General features: G+C 39.2%; 1 long non-coding RNA gene across 2 annotated transcripts in view; it reads right to left on the reverse strand.

The window, feature by feature from the left end:
- Positions 1-345: 345 nt before the first annotated feature.
- LOC138990409 (uncharacterized) overlaps positions 346-16,897 on the reverse strand; it is a 28,548-nt gene continuing 11,996 nt past the window's right edge. The window contains exons 2-3 of one of the 2 annotated variants that reach the window (XR_011466503.1): positions 1,760-1,850; positions 346-1,287 (exon numbers count right to left, since the gene is read on the reverse strand). This is a non-coding gene — a long non-coding RNA (uncharacterized lncRNA). Of the gene's footprint in view, positions 1,288-1,759; positions 1,877-16,897 lie in introns of both variants that reach the window. The other variant, XR_011466502.1, reaches the window with a different exon arrangement.

Genomic DNA, 16,897 nt, shown 5'->3' on the forward strand with positions numbered 1-16,897 from the left:
GAAACAATAGATTGATTAAGTATTAATTAGAGATATAAAGAGTGGTTAAATAGGGATAGCTCGGCGAAGAAATTCAGTGGAGAAAAGAGGCTGAATAACTTGGTTTACGTGGAAAACCAATAAAATTCCAAGACAAGGAATTTGCGCCACCTACATAGGCCACAGGCATCCTCCCGTTCTCCTGAAGGAGAGGAGACACTAAGGCCTCCCCACTGAGATCTTAGAAGCCCAGGCAAAATTAGTAGGCTTGGCGAGCCTCCACTTCCAGATGGGAATTCAGCCAGAAGGTGAGAGAAAGAACAACACGAGGAGACCAAGCTTCGGTGAGCAAGGCCCGCACTTTATTTTCCAAAGTAGTTTTTATACCTTAAGTTGTGCATAGAGGATAATGGGGGAAGGGGTAGAGTCATGCAAGGTCAGCAGTCCTTGATCCTTATCAAAGCCAGGCTTTCTTCCTGCAAACTTATCATATGCAAAAGTTTAGGTGATTTACATCATCTTCTGGCCAGGAGGCCTGCTAACATTTTATGACCCTTTCTTCAGAAAACTTATTTTTCTCTAAAGGTGATTATTCTAAAGTCAGGCACCACCCTCCAAAAGCATTAGATAAAGTTGCATTCCTATAGGGCAAAAGTGTGGTGGGCTGTAACAAGAAAAGAATTAACTCAAGGGTCCAAGGTTACAAACATTAAAGCTACTACTTACATTCCTATACACCAACTAATTAATCAATATACTCTCAGGGACACAGTAGGTAAGGGATATGGAAACTTAGCAGCAAACATTGGCCCAATAAATGAAAACCCTTCACCAGTATAATTTCTAATCAACCCACTATATTATACTAATAATCTTCTAACTGCTCAAAAGAATCTGTATTTAGAAAGTTTAGAACATCTCATGCCTCTCATGGTTGGGAGGCTGTGAACAATCACATGTGGCCGGAAGAACCTGTTCAGACAGGCTAGAGAACTTCCAAAGGAGTTTGTGAACTAAAACACTCTTGTCATGCCCAGGAACTTTATTAACTGGAGCTGTAAGTTAACTCTTTTTCAGAGAGAGGTGGTGGGGGACAGCCCCCTGTAAAGTCAGAGGTGTAGGTGAGAGCACAAAGCAGTGAAGTAGGCAGACTCTGGTTTTGGGGGTAGATGCTCGAGAATTTCCAGGGATACTCCTGAGGCTCAATCCCACCTTTGCGTATGCCGAGCCTCCTTCCTCATGACCTTTGCCACAGGCGGAGTTCCTCATGCTGGCTCCCGGCAGCAGACCAAAACCAATCTCTGCTTTCTTGAAGATTAAATTCCAGGGGATTGAAGATAGATGATTAAGAAAAGAAAAGAAGTACATTTTGTTGCTGTTAAAAGGTGATAAATACTTTGGTTAAAGAAAAGAAGATTATGGGGGTGTCAAGAGTGTCAGGGAGCAGGGAGGGGCATTGCACTGTTAAATACTAGTATAAGCAGAGCAGGTCTCCTTGAAAAGGCAACACTAGAGCAAAGACTCAAAGGAGGTGAAGTAGCTAGCCGTGTGGATGTCAAGGGAGAGTTCCAGACAGGCCCCAGAGCCAGGCTGAGGCCCTAGACAGGAACCGGACTGGACGCCAAGGTGGCTAGAGTCCAGGAAGCAATGTGGAAGATGGTAGGGGATGAAGAGAGAGAGCTGGTGGGGCAGGGGGAGGAGAGGGCTTTGTGAGGCCTTTTTAGTTCTTGGGCTGTAGAAGTGTGTTGTATTCTTGTTGCTTATTTTTTTCACCACCTACCATCGTATCAGAAGCATTTTCCATATCATTTCATCCTCTTCTATATCCAGTATATGGTAGGATAGAAAGTAATTCCCCCATTGATGTTAGCCTGAGCAATGGAGCAAAAACAACCTTCTGTGAAAAAGAAAACAGGGAAAGATACAAATCTGATACATTTTATTTTTGGATCCTCTCATTTATCTCAGCATTTGTTCTTTCTCATCCCCATTACCACACCTAAGTGCCTAAGGGAAAAAAAAAAACTGTTCTAATATTCATAGGTCTTAAAATTTTTCAGAGATTGATATTTTATTTTTTTGCTAACACTCTCCTGGATGTGGAAGAAGCAATGTTTAACACAAAAGGAAATTGCAAAGAAAGAATTTCAGACATTGGAATCTTCTCTCAAGATGTGTAGGGGAGACCTTGTCTCAGGGATGTCTAGGATGGTTGATATAACAGATAAGCCAATATGTTTACCCTTCTATGAATGTACGTGGCTAGAGCTGGAATTTGGCCCAAAGGTGACTGTTTAAAATCGTATGATTCTGAGGCACGTATTCCTCCTATTTTGAAGAACGTCTGCCTTTTCCCAGGAGATAGTGTTGGAATTGATGTGTCTCACACCCATGGTTCCTGTCACTACACTAGCTATTCTGCAAGCTTTACTCATTTTTCCAAAACTGTTGTCAGTGTCCTTTGTATATGCAATAAATAGAAACCAGAGCCTGCTCATTACTATGAAATGCTTTCATGATCTCACATTATTATTTCTTTTTAGATGCAGCCAGCTAAAATGTGTTCTTGAAATGTGGCAATTAAACAAAAGATTCAAATTTCCCTTTTTGCTTTCAAGTGACTAGTTAATTAGATGATTTACTGTTTAAATGCTACCCAACCTATGTGACTGTTCATTATATTTATTTCCAGTGTAAATATAAACTTAAAAACAAAAAAGCTTAAAATAAATATTGGTTATATAAAATTGAATGCACTCATTTCATCCCATGTTATTTTGCCAGTTTCATATTAGATTTGTTCCTGGGTGGAAGCACATTGGTCAATCAAATTAATTTTCTCTCTCACATCTTCATCATTTATTCCTTACAGAAACAGTCATTCCTAAGATTTAAAATGAAATATTTCAAATGTTGTTTTGCTTGACTGCCATTTTATATTTAGGTAAGCATTTCTTTTTTAGTGCCGTCAAAGCTGTCTAATGTGATATGCTATAAGACTTTAGTTTCTCTAAGTCCACATTTATTCCATTGGCATAAATACATATGTTTCAGTAAATTTAAACTCCTATTTATAGGAGGCAGAATTATTTTTAGTTACGTAGAGTAGGTATCCTCCTTTTTCCTCATTTCTGTTTCTAAACCAATTCTCCTTCAGTAATGCCTGCTTCTTTGAAGTGCAGTTTATCCATTTTTTAAAAAATCAGATTTTCCTCTTCCTTTTTGTTATCATCTACCAATGCCAGGCAACTGTCTTCCCCACCTGGATATCAGTTACTAGTTACTTTAATATGTGGCTCACCATACTCTTCTTCATTCTAGTGATTTATTGTCTACATCTGTGACCTCTAAATCTGGCATCATAGTTCCTTAGCATGTCCCCTGAAAAGATCTTTTTTTCTCTTTAACTGCACCACCTTGAAAAATCTCAATTTCAAATATCTCCCTCTTGACCTCCAATCTTTTCAATTCTGTGTTTCGGTCCTTGCGTTTAACCACCTCAGGACCTCCGGTCAATTCAGTGCACTGTATTTCACCCTCTGTCACCACCATGTCCCCATGCCCTTCCTTACACAACTTTAGATTCTGAGTCCATCAGAATCAACATAGTCTTCCCCTCAACACCTTTGCATCTCTATACATCCCCTAATTCTCTTATTCTTTGCCTATAGCCATGAATCATAATGGCCACTTATATACTTTCATGTAATATTATACCTCTCAAATAAACTGCCTTCCCTAGTCTCTGAAATGAGTACCGCAAACCTGTTCCTAGCCTCTTTCAGGTTCTAACATATGTCCCTATATCCATGTTGGCCAATCACTGTTTCATATTGAGAGAGAAAATTAAAGCTACCAGATTAGAACTACTCCCCTTTCCTACAACCAAATGCACCAACCACCCTACATCTACATAACCACATTGCATTAAAATAGAAGAAAAAGCTCTCTCTCCCTCTCTAATGCTACTCCTCCACTAGTGTCCTGTACAGCCTCCATTCGCTAAGGTGCTGTGTGCCTTACTTTTCTCATCCATAACCTCAAAGTGAATGAAGAGAAATTAGTAGGAGCATCGTAACCCGATCAGAGCCTGGCATATCAAGTGCTTTACAGTGTAGCCTTTTTTATCTTTCCTCAGTATTTATTCTTGGAATTTCCCCCTTTATCTCCGGCATCAATTTCTCCCTCTCACCTAGATGATGCACACTGGCATATAAAGACGACTTAAAACTTTCTTTAGATACTAGGAAGGTCTGTATCTTCCTAGTATCTGTATACAACTACACCCTATATTCACTGTATATATTCACTGTCCATACTCACTGTATCTGCTTCCTCAGTTTCAGTTCTTTCTTCACCTCTCTTTAATCAAGCTTTCAAACCCATCACTGAAATAAATCTAATAAAGGTCATGATAGCCACAGTTGACATGGTTGACTTCTCCTTTTATCTTCAAACTCTTAATTTTATAGGATTTTCTTCCCCTACATTCAATAGTGACGTCCCTCATAGCTCAGTTAGTGAAAAAAACCACATTCAGTGCAGGAGTCTGTCTGCAAGGCAGGAGACTGGGGTTCAATTCCTGGGTTGGGAAGAACCCCTGAAGAAGGAAATGGCAACCCACTCCAGTATTCTTGCCTGGAAAATCTCATGGACAGAGGAGCCTGACAGGCTACAGTCCATGGGATCGCAAGAGTTGGACGTGACCGAGCCACTAAACCAGCACCATCACCACATTCAATAGTACTTACTACTAATTTACCCACTTCTTCTAATATACTTTTATTATTTACTTCTAGTTGGGAAACATTCTCCATGAATCTTTTGCTATTTTGTGCACATCTTGCAAGCAGAGGCACTGTCTTCAGTCCAAACTATCTTTTCAAGGATTTTGTGTAACACATAGCCTTGTAGGATATACATGGTGTCCTTCCCCAGTACCAAAGTAGATTTGTTCACTGCCCAGTATAACAAAATAATGTCTCCCCCTGGGGGAAAAGTGGAAAAGGTTAACTATTAGAAAGAGTCAAGTTTCCTAAGTTCACAGTCTTCAGTTAGGGCACAAATGAGCTGCATGTATGTACAGCATCTACTGGACCCTGCTGTGTTACCTATCATGGAACCTGGGATATAAACATGCTGATGCTGATTTTACCTGCTATGCTGGAAGCAATATAATTTTTTGCTTCTGACCTTAGAGCCTATCTTCTGCTAGGATTCATGAAACTTCAGCAAGCTGATTGGTTAGCTTGCAAGAAGGGCAAAATCTCAGAACTTTCACATTTCTTGATACTTCTTAGTAGCCAGTTCTTCTTCTATATGGTAAAAAATTTTTGAGCTTAGCCCTTGTAATGTTTTTTAATCTATCGGCATATTCTTCCTTGGTAGGCTTACGCAGTATCCTGCTAATTCCCAAATGTGTAATTGCAGCCCTGGTCTCTCCACCAAACTGCAGATTCTTAAATTCAATTTACCTTAAACTTTGACTTAGCTATCTGATAGCTATCCCAAATTTAATATTGTGAAAATTAAGTAATTAATATTCACCACTCCCTGCTCTGCCCCACATGTATTCATCCTCAAATATTTCTCCTACTAGTAAATAGCACTAGTATCTACCCAGTTGTTTAAACAGCTAGGTCCTGGTCATAATTAGCTTTAAATTATATTATAAATGCTATTACTTCTCATTACCCCACCCCATCACTCTGGTTTGAATCTCTTAAAGCTTATATCTGCATTATAGCAGTAGATTCCTAACGACTTTCTTAGCCTTAATAATTACCTATATATCAACCAAAGTGTTGTTTTAATCATAATCAAAAGGTGAGAGTACTTTCTTAAAAAATATTTTTCCCCTCAGGATAAAATCAATATTTATTACCATACTCATACATAATCTGAAAATCCAGAGGCAGATATGTTTATTATATTTCTTCCTAATCCTTTTAACAGTTAGATTTTCTTCTAATCTGGTTTGAATTCCCTTATGCCATTAAAATGCTTTATAGTTCATTTCTATAGCAGTATAATATTCCATCACATGAATGGATCATAAATTATGTAACTAATATTCTAGTCTTGGACATTTGATTTTCCTGAAGTCAAAGAATAGAATCTCAGTTTGACCTATTGATAGAAGTTACATGGAAACTATGAGAGAATATATTTTCTACCAGATTTAGGGAAGGAAAGTATGGTTTAAGAATAGGCCACACCTAGATAATTAGTTTCCAACTGAGGATTCTGTAGATAAAATAAAATTAGCCTGTTTTATGCACATAAGTATATTAATAGAGTTAAATAGCTTTTATTGCATTTAAAATAACAAATCGGAAAATAAATTTTGGAAAGAGTTAATTTTATTTTTTTAATTTTATTTTATTTTTAAACTTTACATAATTGTATTAGTTTTGCCAAATATCAAAATGAATCCACCACAGGTATACATGTGTTCCCCATCCTGAACCCTCCTCCCTCCTCCCTCCCCATACCATCCCTCTGGGTCGTCCCAGTGCACTAGCCCCAAGCATCCAGTATCGTGCATCGAGCCTGGACTGGCATCTCGTTTCATACATGATATTTTACATGTTTCAATGCCATTCTCCCAAATCTTCCCACCCTCTCCCTCTCCCACAGAGTCCATAAGACTGTTCTATACATCAGTGTCTCTTTTGCTGTCTCGTACACAGGGTTATTGTTACCATCTTTCTAAATTCCATATATATGCGTTAGTATACTGTATTGGTGTTTTTCTTTCTGGCTTACTTCACTCTGTATAATAAACTCCAGTTTCATCCACCTCATTAGAACTGATTCAAATGTATTCTTTTTAATGACTGAGTAATACTCCATTGTGCATATGTACCATAGCTTTCTTATCCATTCATCTGCTGATGGACATCTAGGTTGCTTCCATGTCCTGGCTATTATAAACAGTGCTGTGATGAACATTGGGGTACACGTGTCTCTTTCCCTTCTGGTTTCCTCAGAGTGTATGCCCAGCAGTGGGATTGCTGGATCATAAGGCAGTTCTATTTCCAGTTTTTTAAGGAATCTCCACACTGTTCTCCATAGTGGCTGTACTAGTTTGCATTCCCACCAACAGTGTAAGAGGGTTCCCTTTTCTCCACACCCTCTCCAGCATTTATTATTTGTAGACTTTTGGATCGCAGCCATTCTGACTGGTGTGAAATGGTACCTCATTGTGGTTTTGATTTGCATTTCTCTGATAATGAGTGATGTTGAGCATCTTTTCATGTGTTTGTTAGCCCTCTGTATGTCTTCTTTGGAGAAATGTCTATTTAGTTCTTTGGCCCATTTTTTGATTGGGTCATTTATTTTCTGGAGTTGAGCTGTAGGAGTTGCTTGTATATTTTTGAGATTAGTTGTTTGTCAGTTGCTTCATTTGCTATTATTTTCTCCCATTCTGAAGGCTGTCTTTTCACCTTGCTAATAGTTTCCTTTGATGTGCAGAAGCTTTTAAGTTTAATTAGGTCCCATTTGTTTATTTTTGCTTTTATTTCCAATATTCTGGGAGGTGGGTCATAGAGGATCCTGCTGTGATGTATGTCAGAGAGTGTTTTGCCTATGTTCTCCTCTAGGAGTTTTATAGTTTCTGGTCTTACGTTTAGATCTTTAATCCATTTTGAGTTTATTTTTGTGTATGGTTTTAGAAAGTGTTCTAGTTTCATTCTTTTACAAGTGGTTGACCAGATTTCCCAGCACCACTTGTTAAAGAGATTGTCTTTAATCCATTGTATATTCTTGCCTCCTTTGTCAAAGATAAGGTGTCCATATGTACGTGGCTTGACTGCTCTCTCTCCCTTTGGACTCTCCTTTTTCTCCACCAGGTTGCCTGTGTCTCCTCCCTAACCCCTCTCTACTCTACCCAACTCTGTGAATTTCTGTGTGTTCCAGACAGTGGAGAACACTTAGAGAACTGATTACTGGCTGGATCTGTCTCCCTCCTTTTCATTCCCCCCTTTTATCCTTCTGGCCACCTCTGTCTCCTTCTTCTTTCTTCTCTTCTCTGTATAACTCCGTGAACATCTCTGAGTGGTCCAGTTGTGGAGTGCACATAAGGAAGTGACTACTGGCTACCCCACTCTCTCCACTATTGATTCCACCTCATCTCATTTGGGTCACCTCTAACTCCCTCCTCCCTCTTCTCTTCTCCATGTAACGCTGTGAACCTCTCTGAGTGACCCTCACAGTAGAGAAACTTTTCATCTTTAATGTAGATGTTTTATCAGTGGTGCTGTATAGAAGGAGAAGTTTTGAAACTACTGTAAAAATAAGACCGATAACTGGAAGCAGGAGGCTTAAGTCCAAACCCTGACTCCAGGGAACTCCTGACTCCAAGGAACATTAATTGACAGGAGCTCATCAAACGCCTCCATACCGACACTGAAACCAAGCACCACACAAGGGCCAACAAGTCCCAGGGCAAGACATACCAAGCAAATTCTCCAGCAACAAAGGAACACAGCCCTGAGCTTCAAGATACAGGCTGCCCAAAGTCACCTCAAAACCATAGACATCTCATAACTCATTACTGGACATTTCATTGCACTCCAGAGAGAAGAAATACAGCTCCACCCACCAGAACACCGACACAAGCTTCCCTAACCAGGAAACCTTGACAAGCCACCTGTACAAACCCACACACAGCAAGGAAATGCCACAATAAAGAGAACTCCACAAACTGCCAGAATACAGAAAGGAGACCTTAAACCCAGCAATTTAAACAAGATGAAGAGACAGAGGAATACCCAGCAGATAAAGGAACAGGATAAATGCCCACCAAACCAAACAAAAGAGGAAGAGATAGGGAATCTACCTGATAAAGAATTCCGAATAATGATAGTGAAATTGATCCAAAATCTTGAAATTAAAATGGAATCACAGATAAATAGCCTGGAGACAAGGATTGAGAAGATGCAAGAAAGGTTTAACAAGGACCTAGAAGAAATAAAAAAGAGTCAATATATAATGAATAATGCAATAAATCAAATTAAAAACACTCTGGAGGCAACAAATAGTAGAATAACAGAGGCAGAAGATAAGATTAGTGAATTAGAAGATAGAATAGTAGAAACAAATGAATCAGAGAGGATAAAAGAAAAACGAATTAAAAGAAATGAGGACAATCTCAGAGACCTCCAGGACAATATTAAACACTACAACATTCGAATCATAGGGGTTCCATAAGAAGAAGACAAAAAGAAAGACCATGAGAAAATACTTGAGGAGATAATAGTTGAAAACTTCCTAAAATGGGGAAGGAAATAATCACCCAAGTCCAAGAAACCCAGAGAGTCCCAAACAGGATAAACCCAAGGCAAAACACCCCAAGACACATATTAATCAAATTAACAAAGATCAAACACAAAGAACAAATATTAAAAGCAGCAAGGGAAAAACAACAAATAACACACAAGGGAATTCCCATAAGGATAACAGCTGATCTTTCAATAGAAATTCTTCAAGCCAGGAGGGAATGGCAAGACATACTTAAAATGATGAAAGAAAATAACCTACACCCCAGATTATTGTACCCAGCAAGGATCTCATTCAAGTATGAAGGAGAAATCAAAAACTTTTCAGACATGCAAAAGCTGAGAGAATTCAGCACCACCAAACCAGCTCTCCAACAAATACTAAAGGATATTCTCTAGACAGGAAACACAAAAACGGTGTATAAATTCGAACCCAAAACAATAAAGTAAATGGCAATGGGATCATACTTATCAGTAATTACCTTAAACGTAAATGGGTTGAATGCCCCAACCAAAAGACAAAGACTGGCTGAATGGATACAAAAACAAGACCCCTACATATGTTGTCTACAAGAGACTCACCTCAAAACAGGGGACACATACAGACTGAAAATGAAGGGCTGGAAAAAGATTTTCCATGCAAATAGGGACCAAAAGAAAGCAGGAGTAGCAATACTCGTATCAGATAAAATAGACTTTAAAACAAAGGCTGTGAAAAGAGACAAAGGTGGTCACTACATAATGATCAAAGATCAATCCAAGAAGAAGATATAACAATTATAAATATATACGCACCCAACATGGGAGCACCGCAGTATGTAAGACAAATGCTAACAAGTATGAAAGAAGAAATTAACAATAACACAATAATAGTGGGAGACTTTAATACCCCACTCACACCTATGGATAGATCAACTAAACAGAAAATCAACAAGGAAACACAAACATTAAACAATACAATAGACCAGTTAGACCTAATTGATATCTATAGGACATTTCATCCCAAAACAATGAATTTCACCTTTTTCTCAAGCACACATGGAACCTTCTCCAGGATAGATCACATCCTGGGCTATAAAGCTAGCCTTGGTAAATTCAAAAAAATAGAAATCATTCCAAGCATCTTTTCTGACCACAATGCAGTAAGATTAGATCTCAACTACAGGAGAAAAACTATTAAAAATTCCAACATATGGAGGCTGAACAACACACTGCTGAATAACCAACAAATCACAGAAGAAATCAAGAAAGAAATCAAAATTTGCATAGAAACGAATGAAAATGAAAACACAACAACCCAAAACCTGTGGGACATGGTAAAAGCAGTCCTAAGGGGAAAGTTCATAGCAATACAGGCACACCTCAAAAAACAAGAAAAAAGCCAAAGAAATAACCTAACTCTACACCTAAAGCAACTAGAAAAGGAAGAAATGAAGAACCCCAGGGTTAGTAGAAGGAAAGAAATCTTAAAAATTAGAGCAGAAATAAATGCAAAAGAAACAAAAGAGACCATAGCAAAAATCAACAAAACCAAAAGCTGGTTCTTTGAAAGGATAAATAAAATTGACAAACCATTAGCCAGACTCATCAAGAAACAAAGGGAGAAAAATCAAATCAATAAAATTAGAAACGAAAATGGAGAGATCACAACAGACAACACAGAAATACAAAGGATCATAAGAGACTACTATCAACAATTATATGCCAATAAAATGGACAACGTGGAAGAAATGGAAGAGTTAATTTTAAAAAGAGGTAAAGCAATAAGAGGGAGCTAGTTGGATCTATTTTTAAGGCATAACCAATATAAGACCGGAGAAGGCAATGGCGCCCCACTCCAGTACTCTTGCCTGGAAAATCCCATGGACAGCGGAGCCTGGTAGGCTGCAGTCCATGGGGTCGCTTAGAGTCGGACACGACTGAGCAACTTCACTTTCACTTTTCACTTTCATGCATTGGAGAAGGAAATGGCAACCCACTCCAGTGTTCTTGCCTGGAGAATCCCAGGGACGGGGGAGTCTGGTGGGCTGCCATATATGAGGTCGCACAGAGTCGGACACGACTGAAGCAACTTAGCAGTAGCAGCAGATGGATCTATTTTTAAGGCATAACCAATATAAGACTGGAGAAAGCAATGGCACCCCACTCCAGTACTCTTGCCTGGAAAATCCCACGGACAGAGGAGCCTGGTAGGCTGCAGTACACGGGGTCGCTAAGAGTCGGACACGACTAAGGGACTTCCCTTTCTCTTTCCACAAGGAAATGGCAACGCACTCCAGTGTTCTTGCCTGGAGAATCCCAGGGACGGGGGATTCTCTATGGGGTCGCACAAGAGTCGGACATGACTGGAGCGACTTAGTGGCAATGTAAGACCTGGGGCTTCCCTGGTGGCTCAGAGGGTAAAGCGTCTGCCTGCAGTGCAGGAGTCCCGGGTTTGATCCTTGGGTCAGGAAGATCCCCTGAAGAAGGAAATGGCAACCCATTCCAGTACTCTTGCCTGGAAAATCCCACAGACAGAGGAGCATGGCAGGCTATGGTCCATGGGGTTGCAAAGAGTTGAACACAACTGAGCGACTTCAGTAATGTAAGACCTGAAGAGCTTTTGGCTTAGTTTCTGAAACAGCAGAGCCTGCTGTTACACTCAAATTAAATCATTGTCAAAACTGGGGTGATGTGGAGGGAATGGATTACCAAATATGTATGCTACAGGTAGTCTTCACAATAAAGAAGTATGGTTCAATAATATTGACAAGGAATAAATAGTTGCATTAGGATCATATATATCTAGCATTTACCAGTTATCAGTTTTAACAAGCAGTGGTACTATATTTTATCTAGGACAGAGATTTATTACCTTTTGGCAACATAGATTCTTTTACTTGTTTCTGATTAAAAAAAAAAATCCTCTCCAGGATATGCATGTATGTATATAAATATAATTTTATGTATACATTTGGACAATTTAGAGATGCTCTGAAAAAAATTGATATTTTTTCTAGCTTAAGAATCACCAAGAAGATGAGAATTAATAGAAAGTATTCAGAAGAATTCTCACTGACAGTATCAAGCAATGTAACTTCACTTTCACTTTTCACTTTCATGCATTGGAGAAGGAAATGGCAACCCACTCCAGTGTTCTTTGGACAATTTAGAGATGCTCTAAATTGCAGCAAACAAAGAGTTAAAAAATGAAAAACATTATAAAATATTCACAATATCTCAAAATACATGGGAATTTACTGCAGTGGCAAATGGCTCTATATATCTCATGTGAGAAATCCATAATTGTTTAATTGGATCTAAACAGAATGTTATGAAAGATGTTCATAGCACATTCCCTGAGCTACAAAGAATGGTTACTTCTTAGGAGTTTCTAAGAAGGCACCTAATTGTAAGAGTTTCATCAAAAAAAAAAAAAAATAGTACTAGAAATTTAAAAGGTGATATGTCCAACAATTCCACTGAAGAGATCATATCATTCTCTAGCGATGCCAAATAAGTAAGTTGCTACTATAATAGTATCAGTCTTCCAACATTTTAGTTTTTCCCTCACATACTTGAAACTTTTCTTAGTTACTACATCACTTCAATTAAGAGGAGCATTCAGGGCATCATCATTTAAAATTTTAAGGTGTGAGGCTGGGCTGCTTCTGTGTTTAGTGGCCATCACTGTCTTATTGGCCATTGGAGTTGATGCCCGGTTACTGAAGCAGAAGTGCAGAGACCCACGGCTGATCTGGTTTCCTTCTCTCTAAGTGTGCACTCTTCCTTCAGCAATGGCATCTCTGCACTCCTGGGGAGCAGTACCACAGCAAGAAGGACTGCAGCAGGTTGCTGGCATGTGCTGGGGCCCCCTGGATGGTCCTGACAACTTAGTCACTGCCCCAGGCAGCTTTGAACCTGATGCCTCTGTACCTGCAATGTCCATTCAGATGCAATACCAGGTTTGAGGCAGCTCATTTCCTGAAGAGTGTACCTTCCTTTACCCTAGTGCAGAGCTCACTGGAGTAAGAGGGTCTAGTGCAGGTGCCTACTGTGTGCTAGGATACATGCTGAGGTGGTTACAGGAAATTGGCTAAAGCCCCAGGCTGTTTTCAGTTTTTTTTCTCCACCTGTTTCCAGGAGTAAGTAAGGGTATACGTGCAGTCTTCGGGAGTAGAGTCTAAGTTCTTTATAGCCCTCCGGTAAGTTCCACTGGTTTTCAAGCTAGCTAAGGGGACTCACCTTTCTGGTGTCAGACCCCAAGGCTGGGTTGCCCAATATATGGCTCGGACCCCTTACTCCCCAGGGAGCATCCGCAAGCCCTTGATATTCCCCTCCACAGTGTCTTCTGCTGGAGTTGTGGGTCCAGACCCAATCACTTCTCCTCCTGTTCTGTCCGATCCCATGTGGATCGTTCTTTACAGGCTTGATTGTAGAAGATGTTTAGTGTCAGTTTTCAGTTTGTTGACAGCAAGAGCTGCTTCACAGGTAAAAGTATTTTTGATGTGTTTGTGGGGGAGGTAGGGCTTCCCCAGTGTCTCAGTTGGTGAAGAATCTGCCTGCAATGCCAGAGACCCAGGTTTGAGCCCCGGGTAGGGAAGAGCCCCTGGAGAAGGAAATGGCAACCCACTCCAGTATCTTGCCTGGAGAAATCCATAAACAGAGGAGCTGGGCAGACTACAGTCTGTAGGATCACAAAGAGTCAGACACGACTGAGTGATGAAACTTTGGAGAAGGAGGTGAGCTCAGCCTTCTCCTATTTTGCCATCTTGATTTCCCTCTCCAAAGCTCTGTGACAGTCTCTCTCCTTTTTTATTTTTCTTTTTTTTTGGCCACACAGGGCAGCTCGTGGGATCTTAGTTCCCTGACTAGGAATTGAATCTGGGCCCTCGGCAGTTAAAGCACAGAATCCTAACCACAGGACCACCAGGGAATTCCCCATATTATTTTTTTTTTAATATATCGAAGAGATATATTATGTTTTCATGATTGTTTGTTGCTTGAATCCACCAGTGAACCTTCTGCTAGAGTCCAGTGTTTTGTCCTGCCTTCTCCAACAGGGAGAGCAGCTAGGGGGCCTGGGTGCCCATGCTCAGAGACCTAGGGGGGCTTCACCTGGCCTTGAATATGCATGATGTTTAGCTAGGGATCACTTTCTCATAGTTAAGAAACCTTTGCAGTTTTGCTGAAGCTAACTTTTATAATATATTGACATAACTTAAAAGAACAGAACTCATCATTTAAAGAAATTCTATGGTGAAAGATTTATTTAGTGTGAATTTCTTTAAAACTCATTGACGTTACTACTTCATTCACATCAGAATGGCTGTAAGACAGACAATAAACAAATTTTGGTGAGGGTATGGAGAAACTGAAACTCTTGGGAATAAAAAATGTTACAGCTACTTTGGAAAATGGCTTTGCAGTTTCTTTGAAAGGTTAAACATAACGTTACCATATGACCTAGTATTTCTGCTCCTATGTATATGTCCAAGAGAGCTGAAAACAGATGTCCATATAAGACCATGTATGTGATTGTCCATAGCAGTCAAAACATGTTCATAATAGCCAAAAAAGTGGGAACAACCCAATGTTCATCAACTGGTTGATGTGTGAGCAAAATAGCTATATGTACACAGTGTAATATTCTTGAACCATAAAAAGATTGAAATATTGATTCATGTTACAACAAAGATACATTTCGAAAATATCATACTAAGTGAAAAAATTCATATACAAAAGGAGAAATATTACATGATTCCTTTTATATGATATACTCAGAATAGGCAAATGTATAAAGACAGAAAGTAGGCTAGTGGTTCCCAGGGCCTGGCAGGAGCAGGGAGTGGGGAGTGACTGCTATGAGGTACAGAGTGTCTTCAGGAGTGGTAAAAACATTCTGGAATTAGAAGTCAGAGCTGTACACTTTGTGAATAGACTACAAATTGCTGAACTTTACATTTTAAAAGGGTGAGTATTATACATGTGAGTTACATCTCAATAAAGAAGTCATCCTCATTATGAATTTGGATATTTTACACACCAGCTGTTGAAGTGAGCCACACTCTGTACTTCTTTTCCTGGTGTGTGACACTTCTGTAACTGAGCCCAAAGGAGGACAAATAAAGATGTAGCTCTAATTAAGCACAGTTATAAAAATAAAAGGGGCGGTGATTTTAAGGACTATATACATCAACAAAATTGTGGTCAATGAACAGTGACAGTGAAAGTTGCTCAGTCCTTTCCGACTCTTTGAGACTTCCTGGACTGTACAGTCCATGGAATTCTCCAGGCTGGAGAATACTGGAGTGGGTAGCCTTTCCCTTCTCCAGGGTACCTTCCTAACCCAGGAATTGAACCCAGGTCTTCCACATTGCAGGTGGATTCTTTACCAGTTGAGCCACCGGGTCAATGAATTGTTGGATCAAATATCTGAGATGAATAAAGACCCAATTATATCAGTGTCTCCTGTTCTCTCTCTCCCCTCCCCTTTCTTTTTCCGCCCTCTTCCCTTCACTCTACCAATTACAGACTCCTGAAGGGTATTTCAATTGTAAAGTAAACATCTTTTGCCAAGAAATTGTAAGAAGGAGCTGAGCACTTTCTCTGGTATTTTATTTCCTTACTGATTTATTCAGTTCAAATTAAGTATTTGATCATTTAGCCACAAAGCAAATGCAACCCAGCCTGGGGATGCTGAAATATGTTAATTAGGAAAATGACAGGGGGAAGGAGAAGAAATTTAGCAAATATGTGTATGCTTTATATGAAGGAAAGTAATAAACCTCTACATAAACATCTGTGGTTTATGAGAGCACCATATACTTTATAATTAAGCAAAAATCATGAAGCAGCAGCAGAATACACTAATGATGGCATATATTTGTGAGAACTAGATAAATTGCCTGAGAGTAGAAAGGTTACATTTGTTAATAATAATATCATAAGATTATTTTATTATTTTCCCTCAGGGAAGGATTTTTCAGTATTCTACTGAGTATGAAGGATTCCTTTTCTTCATTCACTGTTTCAAAGACCTAGTACATTTTTGTCTAATGGAAAAATAACACTCATTTAACAGCATAAACTATTCTATAGTTTCTATAGATGCTATAAATTTTCATTTCTATAAATGCTGAGGCTTTTTCCTCCTGGGCCTTAGCGTCTGAACCATATGTAATTTGTAGCCCTGTCATCAAACTACTGAGATTTCCTCTCTTAATTCTCAGCTGACATGAGTAGACACAGAATCATAGGGTTCTGGGTAATTATTACATTGAAATTTTGCTTCTTTCATAGACTATTTTATTATGACAGTATGCTGGGTCAGTGACCTACCTATTTATTTTGAGATTGTCCAGGAGGCATTTCCTTTTAGAAGAAAAATAGTCTCTTTGAATCCTTGCATTCGTAAAATTTTGATGGTTGCTTATAAAGATGGCAAACAAAATTCAGCAAGTTCTGTAACAAATGTTTGGTTTTCCGTTGTCTATAAGGACTGACATACTCAAGGCACTGAAATCACAATGCAAAACTAATTTCAAACAGTAGGAAGAATTTATTTCAGAATGTCACTAAACATTTCCATAATCAACAATTATGATATGTGGTCAGTGTTCCTAAAAAAGTATCACTGTAAAGGTTTTCTTCTCAAA

The sequence above is a fragment of the Bos mutus genome, chromosome 2 (genome assembly GCF_027580195.1).
Source record: "Bos mutus isolate GX-2022 chromosome 2, NWIPB_WYAK_1.1, whole genome shotgun sequence".
NCBI lineage: Eukaryota > Metazoa > Chordata > Mammalia > Artiodactyla > Bovidae > Bos > Bos mutus.